Source organism: Ciconia boyciana, chromosome 10 (assembly GCF_034638445.1).
Source record: "Ciconia boyciana chromosome 10, ASM3463844v1, whole genome shotgun sequence".
NCBI lineage: Eukaryota > Metazoa > Chordata > Aves > Ciconiiformes > Ciconiidae > Ciconia > Ciconia boyciana.
Window position 1 is genome coordinate 5,872,503 of NC_132943.1, and position 8,608 is coordinate 5,881,110.

The window sequence follows — 8,608 nt, forward strand, 5'->3', positions numbered from 1 at the left end:
CCAGGTTTTTCTTCTTCCTCTGTGATCCTTCTTTGCCATTTCTGACAAATTTCTCCACTCCACCGTGTTTTATTTCTCTCATTTTTCCTTGCTCCTCTGGATAAATGCTGCCTTCTTCAGCCTCTCATATTTTCTCCAGTTGTGTACCACTCAAGGCTGTGCTCGGCCCCGGGCAGTATTTCTTCTATCCTGCTCTCCACTACGGTCCGTTCTTGTCGCAGCCATGGCACAGATTTTGCATTTCAGCTTTGCAATAACTCACATTTTCTGCCACTTTTCCAGCTGTGGAAAATACCACTCTTGATGAGCCAGCCGTTGCTATAAAGCAAGTAATGACAATTACAACCCCATTAAGGATTCCTTCTATACGTTGGCTATCTATAGTGCTAACCCCAGGATGGGATTGAATGGCAGGGACAAAGATCTACAGCCTGATCTGATGTTGAAGTCAGCCCTTGTATGGGCAGGGGGCTGGGCCTCCTGAGGTCCTTACAACCTAAATTATTGTATGGTTCCAAATATAGCCTTTTTTCCAAAGAATTCTTTAAAGAAACGTGTAAGACTCCCTAAGGATGCATGAAGCATCTCCTCTTCTTCCCCATCTGGATTTCTGCACTTCATTTTGTCTCCCAAAGAATCCATGCTTGAAAGCACAGTCGGAGTGTTAGGCTTCTTTCCAAAAGAGTTAAAGAAATACCAGGTTCCAGTTGGTCTTATATTTCTTGATTTTTATTTTTTTTTTCCTGCTTTATGTCCTGAAACAGGGGAAATTAATAATGACTGCTCCCATATAGAAAACTGGGAATTATATAGAAAAGGATAATAACAATAATAATAACCCTGGATTCTACTTGAATGATTCCCTCCAGATCACTTCAATTTTCTTTGCTTATTTATTTAGAAAAAAAAAATGGTGAAGGATTGCACCATTTGCACTATAACTTTTGAGAAGAAATGTGGCAAAGCAGAGAGTCAGACTCATTCAGGCATAATTTGATCAGTTTTGGTGAAGTTACACCAGGGACTAATTTGGCCCGAGAAGTTGGTAATCATGTACCACAGATGTTACAGTATTTGAAGGCAATGGTCCATAATAGCAGAAGGAACAATATTATGCCCCAAAGGACCTATCAAGTGAATGGGATGTTAGAGAGGCTTTTTACACAAACACTGAATCCATACTGGTTGCAAGATCCAAGTATGCCTAAAAACCCGAAACTTTACTTGATCTTAACATTTTAGATTAAACCTGCTGATGTCTGTTTTAGAGCAACTAGAGGGCATTTTAATATCATCCCCTAACTGCCTATATAGAAATGGATAGTTCATTGTGGAAATGGCATTTCTATTTCTTTACTAATAGTCTTAAAATTTTTGAAGTCATGTCTTCATGTATAGTTCCAAATCTTGCTAATTTTTTTGTCTTAATAGAAATGCTTAATGTAAGTTCTTAAGATATTTTCAAATATTTATTATAAGTAAATGTATGTGAAAATCTACAGACATTTTTGTATTTTGAAAACCAGTTACATAGTTTATCATCTGGAGGATAGAGGTCAGAGACGTATCAGAAGTAGGACAATTACGATTTGTACTCTGTGATTAAATATCAGAAGCATTAACCAGCCACAGCATTACAGTCATAATATTAGAATAAAAATGACAGATACTCTTGTAAAAGGCTAATGAGGTTGTGTGTTTATATAGCTCTTCTGTAATTTAAAATTGGATACAGACCTGCACATACTGATTCATTCCTCCCACTCAAAAAAAGAGACTTCCCAAATCTTTCGTATGCCCCAAGGTAAACATTGAGTCCTTTGTTATGATCTAGCCAAACTGGGAATCGCTGGTGGCTCATTCCCAGCAAACCAGCTAGTTAAAACAGGCAGCTCAAGAACTCAGTCCTTTTGAGTTTCCTTCACCAGGCAAGTCATGAGGGACAAAGATGATGAACCTCAAAAGAAGCTTTGGTTTCCTTACTACTTTAACTGGCAGTGGAAAGAACTTCCCAGGCAGCTTGAAGTATCCAGTAGAGCCCATTTACTTCTCCTGGTGACTGAATAACGAGGTGCTCTATATTTTGAGAAAATGTCTTCCTGCAGTTTCACATTTCTTAGCAGTTTGGAGATTTTTTGCTGGTTGGTTTGTTTTTTCAGAATTGGTCCTGAAAGGTCGCGTGAGTCCCGAATTCTGCTCGTCTTGGCATCAGCTGCAGACTTCTCTGTTGTTGCTGGTTTGCTATGCGTGTATTTTATTTAGATTAAAAGACAAAGTACATTCATTCAAGGCTTAGGCAGTTTAGCATAATTAATTGTACAATACAAATAATTTAATTAAGTTTAAACATTGCTAAATTAAAGTGCTCAGAAACCATATTTACCGTTTTTATACTGCCAGACATACACTCTCTGTCTTCACTGGAGATTATTTTTTTCAGTGTACTCAGCACAAGGAAGTGCCAGGGAATAGGAACAGTCAAAAAAAACCCCAAACCCCACTGAGGGCTCCTTGCGCTCGTAAGAAGGGGGTCGAGTGCTCTTCCTGTAAGGCAAGTGATTCCCCTTAGCTGTTGGATGGCCATCGCGTTGAAAGGCTGAAAGGATTCATGTCTCTCTCTGCCTCTTCAATCCCTCTCCTGAAAAGGTTGCCCTTGCCCTGTATAACAATGTATATTGTAATATTGCATTGCGTTTTGCATGTCTGTCCTACAGAAAATGGATTGAACGTGTCTGTCAGCCCCATGCGGTTTCTAGACAACTATGATTTCTTCATTACTCTTCCCATGATTGGATGTCAATTAGTGGCTTAAAAATAAAGTCTTCATCAAGTTAGCAATCCCTAGGGCTCATGAGTCTCCCAACACCTCAACCATTTTATCTAATTTATTATACAGATAGAAATGAAGTACTGCTGTCAGGTTGCACTGGGGAGAGGGAGCAAATGAGCTCCTGTGTGCTGTGAGGTCTCGGAGACCCAACCTCCATCCAGAGGGACCCTGGCGTCCTCTGAGAGGCTTGTCCTTAAACCAACTCACTCCTTTCCATGGCTGTTTTCACCTACATGATACGAACGCTTCTAGGTATGCCTAGCACTGCATATTTCTGCCTTTTTGCTACTCAAGAAAAAGGTTAAGAATGAAAATATCTGCCAGCTTAGGTCTTTTCAACTGATTTTTCAAGATAGAGTCAAGCCAAAAGATTTTGTATTGACAGCTGGTGAAACGTTCATAGAAATGACATCTGCCCATTAAAAATATCCCTCTTACTTTTCCTTGTCCTCAGGGATTTCAAGAGTGCAAATCATTTTCATGAGAGATGTAACCTTAGATCAAGTTATGTAAAAATATATCACTTCCATCAAGTGAAATAATCACAGTATGATACAGGAGTCTTAAACAACTGCCTGCCCGCATGGTATGCACAGGAATTTTCGGAGTTTTCCTCTAAGTGTCTTCAATTGTTATTTCATATTGTGACACCTGTAATTGTATATAGCAATCTAGATTTTAAAATCCTGACAAGGCTGCCATGGGTTCCACAGCGTACATAAATCCATCACAACGCACCAGATAGATTTTAAATTGATGGTACCACACCAAGCACTGAAATAAAAGCACTAGCAGCACTTATCCTTGTAGACTAATAGCTGCAAATGATTTTATGAATCATTAGTTCAGATCCTATAGTCCTACCCATTTTAAACCATTTCTGGATTAATGCTTTTTTGTCTGTGATACGATATTAATAGTCTACTGAAAAGCATGCAGTTTCTAGCGGTGTGTCACAGCAACATTTTAGTGATGGAAGGGAGTTTGTAGTATTGCAATAACTGATTAATTGCTCTGATTTGGGTAGCCGGCACTTTTTCAAGAGACCGTCTCCCGAGAGCTAGTATCCTGAGAACAGATCCGACTTCTGAGCACAGATTACCTGCTACTGAGTAGTTATGCTTGGATGAGAACATGGGACAAAAACCCCTCAGATTTTACACCACAAAAGTGCTCCCTTAAATAGCAATCCAGCAGGAACCGGCAAACGGTGTTTCAGCATTCCTCTGATTTTGCTTCGGGTTATGTCGGTAGAGCAGCGAGCAAGCTCAAGCATCACTTGTTGCATACTCTGTTGTTGCTCCTCTCCCTCCCTAACTTCAAGGCAACACAGGCAGCTTACGGCAAACACAGCGCCAGCAGAGCTGGGTTTTGCCGGTAGCTGGTGGGTGGCTGGTGGGGAGGGACGCGACACAGGGATGGGAGTCACTGCAGCAGGTCCCCGTGTTTTGCTCCCGTGCCCTCTCCAAAATGGAGTCCTTCCCTTTCTGATCACATTCAGGACTTTCTGTATGTGCCACAACAAAGAAGTGCTGAGAGATGTTTTCTTCTTCAGCGAGTAAATAAGACAATGAATTCTCAGTTTTGTGGAGGAAGCGTCATCTCAGGCCCCTGCTTTTAAGTCTACAAAAAAGATCCCATTATATGAAGGTGGAAATTTTTTCTGTACGGTAACTATGCATTTAACCAGTCACTTTCTTGTTCAAGTCAATCAGTTTTTTTCCAGTATTTCTCTAAACACCATGTGGTAAATGTCATCAGTGGTTTGCAGCAGTTAGCTGTGTAGCTCTCGCTAACGTGAGCTATATCGTATTGACGAATCCTGATCCTGCTTTAAGTATTTAGCTGCTATTTTCTGTCTATTCATCTCCAAAATGCGGTGAAATGCGCTTGCTCTGAGTAGGTTTTTTCACAAGTAGTGTTTACTGCTGATGACATAGCCATGATCCCTACATGATGGCAGGGATGTGCTTTAAGGATAAAGTCAGCACAAGGAGGGCTCTGCATTTGGATGCCGGAGGTTCATTGCCCAGCTTTGCAAACTGCGGGTGTGTTTCCTTCCAGGGTGTTAGTTGCATAATGAAGGGTGTAAATTTAGAAGATCAATGTTTATCACACTTTACTTTTTCCTGCAGCTGAAGAGGATAGCTGAGTGTCTTCCAGTACTCCTTCCACCCTCCGTATGAATGTCCTTTCCTTGATGAGCGGCCGTGCCCTGGCAATGACTGTCCTGGCCAGAGCTGTATGGGTTTATCTGCCTCCCATTATCAGGGACGGTGACCACAGACCTTTAACTTATGGCCTGCGGAAAGGCCACACATCCTACTGCATGCCTGGGGCTTTGTGTAAGCTTGATAATCACAACAGTTTCAAATACAGCTCCGTAAGGGTAATTAATAATTACATAGAATGAGCAAAACTATTTAAGTGGTTATTTTAAAGTAAATGAGTCTCAACTCCTACCTTTTGGCTTAATAGGTATTTAATATTAATGATACTAAAAAGGTGAACTAGAATTGGGTAGAAAAATAAAACCCGGTGTGTCTGCTGCTACTCAGGCAGGCAGAACAACGCTCGTATTTTCCACGTCCCTGTCGTCCTCCCTAGAGAAGTCGGGGTGACTGGCTTTTGGAGGAACCTCTCTGCTCTCCATTAAGTATACAGAGCCAAGGAGATGAGGCTCTTCATCTTAAATATTTAGACAATGATGGTATGATGTCACCTCTTTAACACGGTGGCAGAAAAAAATCTATGGATCCCTTGTTACTTAATTGGCTTTCTTTATGGTGCTGTTGACTCGAGGAGGATCAGAGGTTAGTAATAACAATGTGATATAAGGACCTGGAGTGCTGGAGGGCTGACACTTGAAAGGGATGCACTTTCTGTAATGATAAGTTCTTGGAAACTTGCAGTTTTAATGTTGTAACTGCTGCATTTAATTTGCTTCTCCTTCTACAGTGGGTAGTAAATGATGCTGAATATATTTTCTTCTGTATCCCAGATGAGAGACTGACATCCATCTGCACCTCATTTAAAGTGAAAGTTAGAACCATAACTTTTTCTTTTCTTCTACTCTATTCTAAATTCAGAGGCTATAGTATCTGGTTTACAGTGCTAAAAATAATAGAAGTCTGCATTTTCCAGACGTCTGTAAATAAAGCATGCAGGCATGCCTATATTTTTAAGTTGCAGCATATAACGTTATCATATATTAATAGGTGCAAAAGTCAGATTCTGCTATCGACATGTTAACACTTAACTTTTTAGGTAGATGGATAATTTCATATTTAGATCATATTACCAGACACATTATTCAATCACTGCACCGCAGACCTTGAACACGCACAGGCTGACATTGATAGCTACCGAATGTGCTGCGGAGGTTACAGGAGAGTTATCCCTATCATTATGTGCCTCCGCGTTTTTTAAATAAGCTGAAGGAATAAAAGAGGGAAGAAATGCAAGAGCAAGATTTCTAGAGGATGACTGTGTAAACCTGGGAAGACGGATGGGTGTTACATCCAGCACACATGCTCGTGTAGGAGGCTCCTTCAGACCAATGTGACTGTTCTTGCTGGAGGAGAGGAGAACGGCACAAAGTCAATGTTGCTCCCCCTCTTCCTGAGGTTTTTTGTTTGTTTTTTTTTTTCCCCCATTCAAGGTTAATCACCGAGGGATCTCATGCCATATAAATTAGAATAACCCATCAACTTCAGTAGTGCTACCGGGATTTCCACCAGCTGAGGATCAGTCCTCAAGCCCTTCCAGAGGTTAGCAGGGGGTATTGCATACCTGAGTCAGCCTTCTCTGTCTACTTGCCTTAATCAATTCCTGAACACTATGCTCAAACATACCATGATATTCATCAATTCCCCTCTCCAAATAAGCAAGAAAAATTCCAGGAAGGTGTTTCTGTCATTGCTGATGTTCATAATGTAGTGAGATTGATGGATTGCACTAAAATCCTTGCTGTGGCAATGGCACATTTTGAAATGTGTTGGAAAAGAAAACGGCTTTAGTGCAGAGGTATGCAAGAATATTTAAAGGTGTTTTGGTGAAATGTGCTGGATTTAGAAGGGATATGGGAATATTAGGAAGAAGCGTAAGATTAAACAAATGTGTAAGTCATGAGATCAAAACTTGTTACTGAGCTTTAAAAAGATTGCATTTTTGCGAATGCATCCCTTTTACAGTTCATTTTTTTTAATTTGTAATAAAAAATGTAGTGTGTTGTGGACAGTCTTTGAGAAAACCTTAGTGGTTCTCTAACATGCAAAAGCCTTTACAGGAGGTAATTAAAGGGCTTGTCAGTAAATATAAAAAATGCGGTTGCTTAGGAGTACTTACAGTGAACATCATACCTGCAGACATTTTTGTAGAAGCAAAATTAGTTTTCATATAGAATTTGTATCTAAAAATGAGAAGGAAACAAAGCACAGGATTAAACTCAATGAGCTTTTAGGTCATGCAGTATGTTGGTGGCGAATGTAATATTCGTCAATATTATTTGGCTCCATATATTAATTAACGTATTTGTGGAAAATGTGCATGTAACCATAGAAAAAAAATCCACAAATGACCACTACACAACTGTCCAGTTTGCCTTTATTTATCACTAAAAGCAGGAGAATTTCTTACACAGTAGAAAAAATCATGTCTTTACAAAGATAGAAGGCACAGATACTAAATCCCAGCAAACATCACTCCCAAAACTAAACTGCCACTTTCATCCGATAAACAGCGTTTCACCTTGAAAGCTATTTCCTGATCTTGAGCATTTGACTCTCAGTCCAGCTGTCTTGTAGGGTCAACAAGATCAAACTACCAGGGACTTCCATGTAAAAGGTCACACAAGGCTATCAAGTCTGCTTTAGCCAAATCTGAACAACCACAGCAAATCAAATTCCTGAATCCTGTATCGAAAACTTTAATTTCTGCCTCCAAGATCTTATCTGCTCTTTCTTATTTTTTCCAAGAATGTATCAAGCTTCCTTTCAAATCAATTTGCCTATACCGGCTTCTTTGGGAGGTCTGCAAATTGTCAGAAATCTCCTAAATTTAAGTCTAAATTCAGTCTAAATTTATTCATGAACAATTTATAGCCCCTCAGTCTTGTATGAGTATCAGCCTTTAAAGTTAAATAATTCTTCTCCCTCCCTGCTGTTTACTTCCAAATGTACCTATAAAGAATAATTGTATCCCCTCTCAGACTTCATTTTGCTGGGCTAAACAGACGAAGCTCTTTTTAATTTCCTGCTCCTTAATCATCCTACCAGGACTTAGCTGTACTTTTTCAAACCAAGGTATGTAGAATAGCTCACAGTAATTCTGCATTGCATCCTGCTAATGTTTTGTGTGGTGGTCTTGTCTCTGCTTAAAACTTACCTTCATGAGTTATCTATTACTAAATTCTGCAAATAAGAGAATGGACTCGCAAGTTAATTTCAAAAAGCTTACTTCTTATCAGAGGCAGGAATTATCCATTTGATGGCAGTGCCTGTTACTGCCTAATGCTTGGGTTGGACTCAAGCCTTTGCATTCAAACATGCAAAAGCTTCCAAGAACCCGGATTTCTCTTAACTAGTTTTATTGTTATGTGTTCAAGAAAGAGGCATCTTCACTTTAGAAATGCAATTTTTAGGTTGAATCGTAACTGCTCTAAAGCCATTGTAAGGAGGCTTCCACTTGCTGTAAACAGAATAAAACCTCATGTGCTGTCCTCCCTAATTTCATCAACTGTGGCATAGGACAAGTTCTTCAGCATGTGCTAAGATCCAT